The 13,547-nt window shown below is 45.5% G+C and overlaps 1 long non-coding RNA gene across 1 annotated transcript in view; it reads left to right on the top strand.

Moving 5' to 3' along the window:
* Positions 1-12,955, top strand: part of LOC132648608 (uncharacterized) — a 30,819-nt gene extending 17,864 nt beyond the window's left edge. Inside the window, exon 5 of the long non-coding RNA XR_009587047.1 lies at positions 12,349-12,955. This is a non-coding gene — a long non-coding RNA (uncharacterized LOC132648608). The remainder of the gene's footprint in view (positions 1-12,348) is intronic.
* Positions 12,956-13,547: the final 592 nt, after the last annotated feature.

The raw sequence follows: 13,547 nt of genomic DNA, 5'->3' as shown, positions 1-13,547 counted from the left end.
ACAGGCCTCACTGGGGGATCTATTATTTTTGTTTTGTAAATAGATTCACCCTCAACAGGAAGTTACTTCTTTCACATTATCTGACCTTGTGGAGAAAGGGTGTTGGCAGAGGCCAGAGCAGGCAGAGTGCTGGCGCAGCAGTTCCTCGAAGATGATGTCAGAGGGTGGGGTGACCTTAGGGCACCTTGCAGAGCTGGCCCAAAAAACAGCCCGTGCTCAGAAAAGGCGCTCGGGTTTCTGAGTCAGTGGTGCTTGTTTTTTCCCCGGAGAACTTGAAAGCCTTCCTGTTCTTTGCTTGTTTATTTCCCCCTAGATTCTGTTGGATATAAACTAGGGTGGGATGGAAGGGGAGGAGGACCTCCCTTATCATTGGACTGGGGAGGGGCATGGGGGAAGAGGAGGTAGGGAGGGTAGGATTGGAAAGGGATGGGGGAGGGGGCTGTGGCTGGGATACAGGTGAATGAACTGCAATTAATAGAAATAAAATAAAAATTAAAAAAAATAAAAAATAATTTAAAAAGGGGATTCAGCCAGCGTGATGCTGCCCCTTCTTCAGATCTGAAAGGATGGAGAGACCAGAGAGGAGCCTGGGTGGAGCTGTAGCTGGAGAACAGGCTTAGACAAAAGGAGAATGGAAGAAACATGGATCCTGCCTTTGTCTCCAACTCTTCCACCATGGCACATGGGCTAAAAGAAACTGAATTAACAGTTGCATTTCACAGTGAGTTAGGAGAGCATTTAGGGGCAGGCCCACATTGCCAACTTTGTGATTGACAGTTTCACAAGTGACAGATACTTTTTTCTTGGTTTTAAAGTCTACAAGTGTCTGGAAGTCCCTCCTGTTTTCCCCTCCTCCATGTGAATGGCCTGGCGGGGGAGGGGAAGCCCTGGGAATCTCTAGGCTGCTCTGTGTACTCAGGCCAATTGTTATTTCTCACTATTGTTTAAGGCAGGCTTTTTGTAGAGAATGAAATACATTGATCTCTGCCCCAGAGCCATACATTTTAATATAGTTTAACATTTTGAGTTGCCCACGTCTTGTCTCCTGGGTCAGAGTTCCAATCCTGACTCCACTGCTTGCATTTCCAAATTTCTCAGGCTTTGTGCAGAGCCTGGAGGCTGTTCAGATGTCCCCATCAGTGATGTAAAGGTGCTGGCCTTCCTTAGCTGCTGTGTCATAGACTCAAACTATGTGCAGATGTGTTAGTCATACTGTCTCTGCATGGTGCATGGCCGTGGCGGTTGACCTTACTGGCTGCTCATGGGGCCACACACCCTAGCCCAGATACTGGGTCTACTCTGGAGGAAGGTCCACTAAGCTGTAAGTTTGGAGGACCCCGAGTAATTTAGAATGGGAACTTCATTTGGCTCGCGATAAAGCAACTGAGTGACAGCTCTTGAACTGAAATGTTTGTTGAAATTATCTAAGTGCTGTGTCCTGTGTCTGTGGCAGTGTTTAGTCAACTGCTGGCTGTGTTAGTGAATTTTGATGAAGCCCGGAACACCACCTCTGTACAAAGGAGCACATTCTGTAGGCAAGAGAAGTTGAGTGCTCACAGAGACTTTTCTCGAGGGAGGCGTCTACTAAGTCCAGGTCAGGGAGAGACCAGAGTATCCAGCTTTCTAGGCATTCACAGCAGGCTAGTGGGGCGAGCAAACAGTATTAGCAGAAAATGACAGAGGGATGCACAGAGGGCCAGGCTCACCAGAGAGCAGAGGTCATGGCAGGCTGACCAGAAGAGGGATCACACTGGTGGAGCCGTGGGTGAGTAAAAATTAGCGCCATGGGCAGGGATCACTGCAGGAGCATCCTGGAAAGACAGGGTGTTCAGTTTGGAAGGAATGAGCAGGTCCTGGGGGCACGTGTTACAGTCTGGGCGTCATGCATTTAAGGGACCGCAAGTCCTCCTACAAGGAAGGAGACATGGTAGGATTTTAGTGGAGCAAAGACAACACACAGGCAGAGATTAAAGAATCAATGAGAGCAGGGAAGGGGATGCATCAAGGGAAGGATAAAAGGCTGCACTAAAGTTAGGTTCATGGGATGAGAGGCCTGGGGAAGGGGAATAGTGTGACTTATTTCTAAGATACATTAGCAGGTCTTGATCCACAGTGGGAAAGTCCCCTAGTATCAACATGGCCAATAAGACAGATGAGGAACACGTCTAAGAGGGAAGAGGGTGAGTAGGACCTGGTCAGCCTGGTTGGCCACCCTGAAGGCCTTTAGTGGAGGTGCCCAGAGGTGGGAGGAGTCAGAGACAGCAGGTGGGTAGGAATGGCAAGGATGATACCACTACCAGCATTATCAGGAGGACAGGCTTCAGACAGTGGGCAAGACCACCAAGGGCAAGTATATAACAGGGTCCAATAAACACAACCTTCTCTGTGCTTTAAATTCTTTTACAAGGTCACAATTTACAATGTACTTTTATAAAAAGGAATTATTGGAAGAAGATGAAACCATTTCATGGAAGACACAAACTGGGAATTCATCAAATGTAAATGTTTCAGAGTTGGGAATCCATGACATGATGAGTGAAGACAGAACTTATGGTTGGATTTGGAAGGTTCTCTGGCCTTGGGGAGTTTAGCTAAGGCAGTTCCAATGGGGGGGGGTGAGCTGGGAGAGTGCAGGAAGAGACAGGGCAGGGGAGCCTAAGCTGCTGCTTCAAGGAAATCCACTGGGAAGGAAGTGATGAACAGCTGTGACATGTGCTAGGTGAGTGGGTGTGGTCTAGGGAGCTATGCTTTAGGGGACGGATGGCCTATGTGTGATTGGTCAAGGGGCGGAGCTAAGAGAAAAAAAAGAACCTCTGAGAGTCTGTGAGTGGGATGAAGGCATTCTCACAGAGCTATGGAGGACTCCCAGCTGAAGCAGGAACCATGGGGCCAGATCTGAGCAGAGACACGGAGTTCCAGGTTTGTAGGCAGAGAGGCTCCTTGGATGAAAGTTCCATGTGAAATGACCAAGGGACCTGGAGGAGCTGGCTTGTCCACAGAGCCACACTGCAAGCATAAAGTTATGATTGGTGGAGTGAAAGGTAGCAGGTAGAGTGGGTTCGGAGTGAAGGTGGAGGACCATGGAGTTCAGGCCAGGCAAAGGTCAAGTGTAGCCCTTCCCTAGGGAGACGGCTCTTTGGAGAGGCAGAGTGGGCACCATCTCCAGCCAGCCAGCTCTCCAGAGACAGGGTGGACTGCCGCGATCCTGTGGTCAGCAGTGCCAGGGAAGGGGGTTGCTTGGCCCATGGTTATGGCCACTGATGGTAAGGAGCAAGGGAAGGGTACCCAGAAAAATAGGGCACACGTGAGCAACAAGATCACAGTGCTGTGTAAGGCGTCTGTGACGCAAATGGCTGATTTTGCATTTCAGAACCATCTTTCTCACTAGAGAGGCCATTCCCAGGGACCGCAAGTGCACAACATGAGCGATGGCGTCAGCCATGCCAATAGGATCCTCCCTCCAACTTCACAGATTCTGTGTCCTTATTACACCAGCTGTTCACTGAACTGCATCATAAGGTCCAAAATGTAGAAAGGCACAATTAATTTGTGATTATGATTAATTGTGACAAATAACTAAATGATGTTTTTCAAAAGCACATTGACAAAGTGTTCGGTTAACAGAAATTTAAACAATTTTATTTGTTGATATGTGTAAGCGTATATATTCTGTATATATAATATTGTATTTAATATGGGTTCGGTAGCATTGTAGTGGCGAGCATTGCAGGCTCTGAGTGGTTGGCGTGTGTGTGTGGTTCTGTGTGTCCCTATGGACATATGTGTACAGGCAGTGAGGTGGCCTAGGGGTGAAGGCGCTTGCTGCCAAGCCTAGCACCTAAGTTCCATCCCCAGGGCCCACACGGTCGAAGGAGGACAGAACTGACTCTTCCAGGTTGTCTATGTGAGAACTACACCATGGTACGTGCCTCTCTCTACCCGACAAACAAGCAAACAAGCAAATATGTCATTTTAAGATACAAAAATACCTATAATTTGTATCTTTACCTGTAATTAGCCGACTCTCTCTGCTCAATAGCTTCAGTTTTCTTGGTAAGAGGGGAACAACCACATTGAAATGTATATGAATATATTATGGGACAGATCTTTAGATAAAGCTAGATTATTTTGAGAACTATCATTTTAAAGTAAAAGTTTGGGTAGAAGTTTATTTGCAAGCTGTTATGTACAATCATTAATTCAGAAGATTTTTTTTTAAACCTGAACTCTAAGAATATGTTATTATGCAAAGACCTTGAAAGACCAAGAAATGACATCTAATTGATGACATAATTTCCTAAATGAGCAGCCATCACTTCTCTAAGAAATGCTATCTTCATTTGTAACTCTCAGGAAACTCTGAAATTTATAATACAAATAAGATTTCTGTGGTATCGAGTCCACAACCCACACATAACAGCCCAGTATATCTTCATTAACGAGAAACATTCCTATTGATTTCATTTTGCGATGTTTCATATTACACATAACGAATATGTATGGTCACCTAACCGAATTATTGCAATCCAATTTGGAATGATTGCAGGGCATTATTGTGTTATCTCGAGGGTACTTTAGTCTCTGGGTGTCAAAACTGTTTTTATTTAATGGGATAACATGGCAAAGTTAATCAGAGTAGGTGAACCTCCGAGAAGCTGAAGGTCACATGCATTTACTCTCGCTTGGAAATGGAGGAGCTTTGGGTTCTGAACCCTGGCTGGGTGTGGGTGAAGGGTGGGGGAGGGAAGAGCCTGCAGATCTAATGACTGCCTTTCCTCCGGTCTCATCAGTATCGCTTGGTTCGTGGGGCTTTTCAATAACTGGATTTTTGATTAAAAAAATTTCCTGCAAGGAAAATAAAATTAAACAGGCAATACAAACATAATCAGAAATCAATAGTGCAGTTAACATTTCTATTGTATGTTATTGAGCGACTTGGCCCCTTCGGCTTTGCATACAGACACAGGAATGCTCAGAGTTCCTGAGCATGAATGGGGAGAATGTAAGGAATTAGGAAGACAGAGTCCTCTTCACAAAATTGCTTTTCCAAGAAAAACAGTCCTTCTCATAAAGTGAGCTCTGTCCCCGCAGGGTGGGAGCAAGGGTAATGACTTCTCTTTGGCTGAACTGACTTGCTTTTGATGGACACACAAAAGATACAGGACACAGAGTTCCAAACTTACTCTTCAAGCGCTTTCCTGTTACAGCAGCTTCGGCAAGGTTAGGTTTTTGCCTTATGGAGTGTGTTGGATACTCCTTTTGCTATTCTTATTTTCCTTATGCACAGATGAGTAGGGTGAAAGGGACTCAGCTGAGGGAAAAGTGTTGGCCATGCACCAGTTTCTCTAAGCTTCCTACATTCTTTCACAACTTTTGTTCAAGATGATGAGCTGAGATCACTGGAGAGCTTGTTCTATTATTCAAGGTTGTAAAAGTCGTGAAAAAGTCGCTCAAATGCTGAGAGGAAGAGATCCAGGGGCCAGAGGCAAGAATTCTGAGTTGGGTCAGGGCATAACCAGAGCCTAGGAATTAAGGATTCTATCATGAATTCAGGATACACAGAGCAGTGGGAGAGTGTCCAGTCAAAAGGGTTGAGGGAGAGTTTGAGGAGACTCTGAATCCCAGAAATAAGGGCCATTCTGTCTCTGGAATAGAGAACCACTGAGTCCCAGACGTAGGTTTCACACTCAACCTTAGGTAGGAAAGAATGCACAGGGCTGTGGCTCCGAGGCCAAATGCACCAGCCAGACACAAACAACACTACTATATAGAAAGAAATACAAAACACCGCAGAGCTGGTGGACTCTGTGAAATCAGTAGAAGCCAAGGCTGAAATTCCCACAGAAGGGTCACTTCTGAATCGAGGGCACAGAGATCAGATTTCTTCATGAGCCAAAGGTAGGTTCCCATCCCACTCACTGTGTAGTCATGCATACATATGCATTTATATATAGGAGGATGTTTAGTTATGTAATTTATATAAGGCTGTCTTAGTTAGGGTTTCATTGCTGTGAAGAGACACCGCGACAAAGGCAGCTTTTATAAAGGAAAACATTTAATTGGGGCTGGCTTACACTTTCAGAGGTTTAGTCTATCATCATGGTGAAAAGCCTGGCAAGTGGACAGGCAGACATGGTGCTGGAGAAGGAGCAGATCTACATCTTGATCTGCAGGCAGCAGGACACTGTGTGTCAATGGGCATGGCTTGAGCATATAAGACCGCAAAGCCCATCCCTACAGTGACACGCTTTCTCTACCAAGACCACACCTACTCCAAAGAGGCCACACCTCCTAATGGCCACTCCCCTTGGCCATACCTATTCAGATTACCACAGAGGACATTATATCCTTGAAAGAAAAATTCATACAAGGAGTATAGTCAAGAGTGGTGTCCAAGGAATCTGAAAATGTTTAGATTTTCAAAGTGACAAAGTAAAGACTATGCTTTGCTTTGCAGAGTGAAGAAAAGCAAGTGGGCTCAGAATAGACAAGTTATGACTGCAGCTAGGAAAAGAATGTTGAAGACACAGCTGAGAACCCACAGAGTGTAGCTCAGAGGCGTAAAAAGGTCATACATGGAGTTAAAATATGGTCAGTGGGGGTTCTAGACAGGCACCATGGGAAAACAGGAGTAAAACAATATTAAGAAACTATTACTGAAGAACTTCCGTAATTGAAAAATCAGTGTTCAGTTGAGCCCTATGCTCAGACAGGGACACAGAGCCCCCTACCCTGACGCAGTTCTATGAAGCCATAACATGAGAAAGACAAGTATTTAATAAAACAATTACAAATTTTAAATTTTAGCTGTGTGTGTGTGTGGGTAAGTGTGTGCATGTGAGAGTGTAGGTACAAAGTCCAGAAGAGGGCATTGGAGCCCCCGGAGCTGGTGTTACAGACACATGAACCGTCTGGTGTAGGTGCTAAGAATTGAACTCAGGTCCTTTGGAAGAGAAGCAAATGCTGTTAGCCACTGAGACATTTCTCCAGCCCACAGTTGTCTTAAAAAAGAACAGAACCAAAACCTTGTCTATCATTACTTTGTGTGCGAGCACACACAGGAGCCCCGGCCAGACACAGGAGCCCCGGCCAGACACAGGAGCCCTGGCCAGCACGTGGAGCTGATTCTCTCCTCCTACCTTGTGTTGGCCCCAGGGCAGAACTCAGGTCTTCAGTGTCACATGGCAAGTGCCTTTACCCATTTAGCTGTTGTGCCAGCCCAAAGCAAGTTTCTTTACAAAATGTAAACTGAAGTAGCAATTAGATGGACAGCAGCCTTCTCTGTGGCAGCAACAAATGGTAGATAATATGGCTTAATTATGTAGAATAATCACTTGTACTCAGTGATTGGTTAGGAGATCACATAGCTGCCAATGGAACCTCACCACCTCTTTCTTTTCACACCCCCCGCCTGCAAATTTTTTCAGTAAGATTGTTTGACTCCCTGCTGCACATTGCTGTCTACTTTTCTAAAGGGAGTTGATTTCTACCCAGATGGAGAGGGCAAGAGGTGACTACAGAAACAATTCCATCTAAGTTACTTGGGTGACTATAGACACGAGTGGGGACTTGGCAGCTGCATCACTGCAAAGTTTCATCCCTGAAAGAAGACTGTATGCATGGAGGCACAAGCACAGCCCACAGCCAGTTCTACCAAAGACTCCCGAATGAGTCTTGTAAGTTTTGTGAACTTCTGAGCTTTGCCAGTTTCTTGTGAATTTCCTAGTCTCATCTCTATTGCTCTGATAAAATTTCCTGATTTAAAAAAAAAACAGCTTAGGTGAGAGAAAGCATTTATTGGACTTTCACTTGCAAGTTAATAAGGTCACATGAGAGAGTGTGCAGCAGATAGATAGTCACACCCACAATTGGGAGCCAGAGAATACATGTATGCTGCTCACTTGCTTACTTTCTCCACTCTTTAAAAATGTTTCCTTCATTTTTAAGATTTTCATTTATTATATAATGAAATATGAGCATATTTACCTACCTTCCCCTCCCCATAACCTCGCCATGGGTCCTTCTCAATGTCATATCTTTTTTTCCTGACAACTAAGTGAATTCAGTTAGTGCTACTCATATGTGCTTGGTGTGGGTTCAGCCACCAGAGCATGTATGTGCTCACTGTGACCTGTATGGCTTTGGCTTGCCCTAGCTAGATCTTTGAGAGAATTAAGAAAGGACAGACACCCAGACACATGTAGAGAAAGGCTGGGATTTGGTCATTGTCCACTCTGAAGGAGATGTACCACAGAGTGGAAACTCTGACTTTATGGAACGGCTGAGCAAGGAGGTGAGCTTATTGCTTAAGGCTGAAAGAGGTGTGTTTATTGTATGCAGCTGAATGAGGAGGAAGGTGATATAATTCTTGGAGAAGATCTCTGTAGAGGAGCAATTTCCGGCTGCAGTCAGCCTGGAGGAGCTGTGCTTGAGAGTTCCTGCTTATAGTGGTTTTAGCTGAAGGTCAGTTGCCCATCAGCATTTGTGTTTTGACCAGGAGAAGGCTTTGCTATTGTCCTCACTCTCAGCTGGGGCAGGCCTTGGCATGACCTTGAGGCATTGGGGTTGTTGTCATGGCCCTACTCAGGTCAATAATACATCACAGAGGATTTCATCTGCTCCCCGTACATGGAACACCTACCAGTGGCTATACTCTCAAAAAAGACAATAACTTTTTTCTCCCCTGAAACCGTCCACAGCCATGGCTCCTCAGTAAGAGGTAGAGCCTGAAAACCACCTATCCTATCTATAACGTTGACTAGTTATGTATCTCCTTTATTCACTGCTGCTTAATTAAGTTGTTTCTATGACCAAGGTTGTGAAAAACCCAGGCATATGGGCAGAAACAATATCAAAGGCAGTTTGATAACATGACCATTTAGCAAAATAAAAAAATCAGGTTCTATCCTGTTCTGGGCTTTCTAACTAAAGAAAGGTACGGCTCACAGTAGGCTTGGTGTTCTCACATCGGTAAAATCAACTAAGACAACAACTGCCAAGCATGCCACACCAACCCCCATGATGACAGTCTGTCATTGAGACTCTCTTCCTAGGTGATTCCAAGTTTTGTCAAGTTGACAGTTACAGGTGACTGTCACATGATCCTTGTGAGTTTTTCTTATTCCCACAGTTAATGGATGTTTTAATCCCTAAGAAACAGCTCCATACCATAGAAGAAGGGAAAAAAACATTTAAGACAAAGACTAAAAGACATGTGAGTAGTTAAGTGAAATAATGCAACACTGAAAGAAGAAAAAGGAAGCCGAAAGGTTTCCATGGGCAGCAAGAAGCCACACTGCCAGGGAAACATTGTAAATTTACTAAAAGAACAATATTCAAATTGAGAGGGATTTTTAAAACAAAGAAGAAAATACTGGGCAACAATTTTGTGGATGATTGTAAAGCAGAATTTGTCTAAGGTCTAAGACATTTATTACATGTCGAGTGGAGATACTGGTTATTCTGGAATACAGAAAATGTTGCTAATGATCTATGGTGATGAAGTGTTAATTTTGCATCATAGTAGATTAGTGAGGGCATAGAAGTATGGTTACATAATTTCAAAAGAACACTAAGCAAAAAGGAAACCTTATAAGGTAGAAAAAATCAGGAGAATAACAGCAAAATTTGATTTAAATATATAATGATCAATAAAAGTAAATGTAAATGTAAAACTTAAAATAAAACAGCAGACACAGTCTGGGCAAACATTTTTTATCCTTTTGGCATTTTGAGCTAGCCTTGTGGTTTTCTTTTATCTTCTGTTTATGTGGGGAGAGGTCACGTTTCATAGCAAGAGCAACTGCATGAATCCAGTGTGGAGGTCAGGTATCATGTGGCACATCTTTATATGTCTGATTGGATTCTGGAATTGACTTCTCTTCTCCTATTATGCTGCTGTGCTTCCAGAGGAAGGAGCTCTACTCAGATCTCAAAAATAAGGCAAGATGAAGATGTAGTGTAGTGGGTTCTGATGCAGAGTGGCTGGAGAAATGGTAAAGCAGGGCTGAAGGGCTAGATGACTCATGTGGTTGGGTGGATTTTGTAAGAGTACTGATAACTGAATCAGTAGCCACATACAGAGAGGCTTATGGTGAAGAAAGACTTTGGGGTTTTAATCAAGTTTTGGCTCTATCAGATATGGCTGCTAGACCAGCCATTGATTTTAGGAATCAATAATGGAGGTAGACCAGAAGTCCAGATGGCACAGCTCCTCTCTACTGGCTTCTATTAGATCATGGCTAGAGAATGAAGTTAGTACCAGCATCTCCAAAGAGGCATTGACATCAAGGTAGATGTGGATAGTATCAGCCTAAAGTTAATACAACTGCATAGCATAGGTGAGCAGTTCTGAATGTGCAGGTTGTGACCCCTTTGGAGGTCAAATGACCTTTTCATGGGGATTATCTAAGACCATTGGAAAACACAGATATTTATATTACGATTCATAACAGGAGCAACATTACAGTTAGGAAGTAGCAAGAAAAATAACTTTATGGTTGGGAGGGGCTCACCACACATGAGGAACTGTATTAGAGGGCCGCAGCATTAGGAAGTAGCAGTGTGGACACTTGGAGGGAACAAGGAGGGCGCTGTGTTTGATACTTTATTATTATAGTGATCAGATACCAGACAGAAGCAACTTAAGGGAAAAAGGGTTATTTTGGCTCAAAGTTTAAGGGAATGTAGTTCACCGTGACAGGCAGCAAGCCGAGGGGGCTGGCAACCATTTATCTGCAATCAGGAATACTGGTGTTTAGCTCAGTCTCTTTTTTATTTGGTCCAGGATCGCATCCTGTAGCATGGTGCTGTCTGTATTCCTTGTGGGTCTTCCTAGCTCCATTTACCCAGTCTAGAACCTCCCTTACAGCTGTGTCCAGATGTTTGCCTTCTAGGTGATTCTGTATCCTGTCAAGTTGACCCCACCCTAAGTGCATATCAGTGTGCCTATATGTGTGTGTATATCAGTTCATGTGTGTGTCAGGTTGTGTGCACACTAGCATGTGTACATGCCATGATATGTGTATGACAGTTCATGTGTGTGTGTGCTTGGGTGTGTGCATGTCAGCATATGTGTTTGTGTTGTGTATGTGTGTGCATGCATGCATATTAGCATGTTTGGGTGCATACATGAATCATGTACACATGTCAGTTAATGTGTTAGTGTGTGTGCACACCAGCATGTGTGTGCTTGGCTATGGACATGCTGTCCTGTGTGCATGCCAGTTCATGTGTTCACATGTACTCCTATCTCCTGGAGGACATTGTTCTGGAAGAGCTACCCTCAGAGTCTGCTCCACTGGATAGCAGATGGTCAGTTGAGGGCTTCATGTGGACAGCCATACCTTCCTGTTGTTGCTTTGGACTGCACTGGGCCTGCATCCTCAACTCAGAGTTCCTGCTATTTTAAATGTTACTAGAGCAGTGACACCACAGCTTCCCTTCTGTATTTGTAGTTAGTTTTCTTCTTTGGATTGATGAGGTTTTTATAGCCTTTACCAGAAAGCATAATCTGGCTGCTCTCCCTCCTTCATGGTCTTACTCGGCATAGGCATGGAGACTGTTTCTAGACAGTGGAGACAACAGAGGTGTGTTCCGAGGGTGCTCAGATACATTTCTGATAGCTACTGATGATGCAGCGTGGACACAGAATGCAAACTGGACACACATGGGAAGGATACAGCCCTCCTGTGTGTGCGTTAGTCTCAGCACGGGCTGCCTGTCGGGCGGTAGCATGGCGGCTGTTGGAGTAAGGACAGTAGCCCTCTCAGCTTCTTGCTTGTTGTAGAGTGCTGCTGACAGGTTGAGTACTCTGCCCTGCAGCGACTTCCAGGGGGCAGAACAAAGATGGCATTCTGTCCACGGGCACAGCTCCCACCAAGCCACCAGAGTTAGAGAAGGACGAATTGGTCTCATGTGACTGTCACAGCAGAAAAGATTTCCAAAGGCCTGAGGTGATTTCAGTCCCAGCCCGGGAGCCCATGTACTCTGTGCTGATTTCCTCTAGGGACAGGTACTGTGTCCTTGCAGGCAAGGTCATCAACATTACAGAAAGGTACAGAGAAAGATGGCATCCTAAGTGACGCATCACTCCTCCAGGGCACCTGTGGTGGAGGCTGGAGGGAGGTATCCAGGCCTCCTCCCAGGAGGTTCCCATGGCAACCCACGGCATGACACGCGGTAGGTGTGCACATTGTGCTGGAGAAGCACACAGGGTCTGTTTTCTCCTCTTGTCTTCTCTGAACAGGTGCCTTTCTCCCCTGGGGCCCCTCAACACATCCCCCAAACTGTGAAACAATTACCCTAGCCTCCTTCCTTCTCCTTCCACCCCATCTTTTGGACCATTAGACATTATCAACTGAGGATGTCCGTCATCAGGGCTGCTCTGAAGATGGTGACTGAACTCCACTCTGTGCTCTGCGGAATATATCCTAGAAGATGATGACTGCTGGCAGTGGAAGCCCATCGCTTAGGAAGGTGGAGCACACGGGATAGCAGTGGCCAGCCAGGCTGGCATATGACCACACACAGACATGCGTACAGGGCTATCGGCTATCAGGAGCTGCTGGTGTGAAGACTCAGAAAGGCTCCAGGGACGATCCTAAAGGACGATCCGAGGGGCTGCTTCAGAGCAGTCACAGGGGCTGAGGGGGGGTGGTGTCTGACACTGCACTGTGGGGAACACAGCATTTCCGGTCCTGGTAAACATCAAAGGTTTTACTGCCACAGATAGGAACACCCATGCTGGAGGCTAAGGAGATGGCACAGTGGTTAAGAGCCAGTACCAAGCTTTCAGAGGACTGGTGTTTGGCTCACACCCACAAGGGGCAGTTCACAACTGCCTGCCACTGTGGCTGCAGAGGATCAGTCCCCTTCTCCTGGAGACTCTGCAGGCTCTGCACTCATTTGCACCCCTCCCCCACAAGAGACACACACGAACACGTAATTAAATATTAAGAACGAAAAGAACACAGGTGCTGGTTCCGTGTGTGCCTTGCCAGCGGGGGGGCCTCTGTGCTTGTTTTCACATCTGTGAAATGGGGTTGACGAGAGTACCTGTCCTGGACAGTGAACGGGTCTAACCATAACGCTAGCCTGACACACTTTCAAGGGTGAGTCACCACTAACGAGTGAGGACGTGACCTCAAGGGGAGGATCCAAGAGGCCCTCTTAGTCTGCCTTTCTCATTGCCATCATGGGAGAATCTAGTTGTGCTAAGTGAAAACAGTGTTTCGTTTTAAAAACACCTTCAGTGAGTGGCCGGCTGGGCTGGAATGAGAGCCCCGGTCTCTAGACTCCTAGCTGGTTCTTCCTCTGTGTCAGGATTAGGAAGTTTTGACCCTTTATCTAAACAAAATTGGGTCTGAAAGCATCTAATATGTAACCATATTGTTCCCAGAAACCAAGATCAATAATTGTGAACTGTAGCAAAATGCCACAAGAAAGTAGATTCCACAATTCCAACCACAGCCGTGGGAGCCTCTGTCTCTGCTCTACAGGGAGAGGGCTGGGGAAAATATGACTGGGGCTTCCCCTTTGTCCCTCAG

This window comes from Meriones unguiculatus, chromosome 17 (genome assembly GCF_030254825.1).
Source record: "Meriones unguiculatus strain TT.TT164.6M chromosome 17, Bangor_MerUng_6.1, whole genome shotgun sequence".
In the NCBI taxonomy this organism is placed as follows: domain Eukaryota; kingdom Metazoa; phylum Chordata; class Mammalia; order Rodentia; family Muridae; genus Meriones; species Meriones unguiculatus.
Note: the sequence above shows the minus strand (reverse complement) of the source record. Positions and strands in the feature narration are given on the sequence as shown.